Source organism: Palaemon carinicauda, chromosome 26, assembly GCF_036898095.1.
Source record: "Palaemon carinicauda isolate YSFRI2023 chromosome 26, ASM3689809v2, whole genome shotgun sequence".
NCBI lineage: Eukaryota > Metazoa > Arthropoda > Malacostraca > Decapoda > Palaemonidae > Palaemon > Palaemon carinicauda.
The window spans coordinates 6,445,385-6,446,794 of record NC_090750.1 but is presented as its reverse complement, the minus strand read 5'-3'; positions in this window follow the sequence as shown (position 1 = coordinate 6,446,794).

Sequence of the window (1,410 nt, the reverse complement as noted above, 5' to 3'; positions counted from 1 at the left end):
TTGACGAACAAGACACGGTATACGTCTACAGTGACCACTCTCCTCTGTCGCATCTCCATAGGTCCACTACTCTCAACCCTAAACTTTTAACCCTGGATAGGTACGCTCCTCGGACACCCCTTTAAGGGTATACTCTGACGCGCGCGACCCCGACGCCATAAAAAATTCTTGAAAAATCAGTTTTTGCAGTAACCTCCTTTTTTCTTTTGCCCAAAAAAACTTCAATGAATGCTTAAAACAACTGTAAAGATATATACTACTCATCTGCAGAAAAACTATTTATTATAAATATTTTAAAAAATTAAGTAGAAAAAAAAGACCTTACATAAAAATTCATGAAAAAAAGTTTATACATATATACACAAATCCTTTTAGGAATTGATTCTTGAATGTTTAGGACACATCTTGATGTATTTTGGATGAAGTCAGACCCATGGAGGTGAAGATCTGAAATGAGAAAAAAAGGGTAACTTTTTTTGGCCAAAATAATTGTCCAAATTTCATGAATTTTTTAGGGAATAAACATATGTTATCCTAAAATAGAAATATGTAAAAAAAAATCTTCATTATTTTGTAAATTACATTTATATCAGGGGCCATATCTAAAAGTAATTTTTTGAGTACTTAGAAATTTCGTAAAAAAATACATATATTTAATATATAATATGATATTTATGCAGGTAAAAATATACCAAAATATCACAAATTCTATAGGGAACAAGAATATATATAGATAGGGCAAGTTACGCTTCGGATATGTCCACAAAATGGCCGCCAACCACACTGACTCAGACTCCCTAATCTGCCACTTGAAATGTAGGAAGGGTATGTCAATTTCAAGGTGTTATTTACTAATCTAATTATTCTTGGATATGCAAAAAATTGTATGGTGGGTTGCTGGATAATTTTCGATTATTTTACGACTATAAAATTAAAATTCTGACCCCCAAAAAATTATTTGAAGGGAAATAAAATCGAAAAAAAATGTAAAACAATATAATATTTTAGCTAAAAAAATTTGATGATATTCAATCAAAAAAGAAGTAAACAAAATTTTCCGACAAATAAACATCTAGAGGAATCATTACTCTGTGATAGTTCCTTAGTACGTCGTAATTTTGAAAGAAATGGGAAAAAACGAAAAAATGGCAATCGCAGGAAAATCGAACACATACCTATATATACGCCATATCTGGCTAAAAAAAAAAGAAAGGCATGGGTAGCCAGATCATCTAGAAACACTTTCCAACACTATAAAAATATAAGTTTTGCGACACTTCTTGCCAATTCCTTACGGTAACATGACTAAGTAAAAAAATGAAAAACAAATAAAAAGGGGCACTCTCGGAAAAATGGCCAACATTTTATTATACGCATTTCAGAAAAAAAAAAATTTCAGCCACGTGCTAG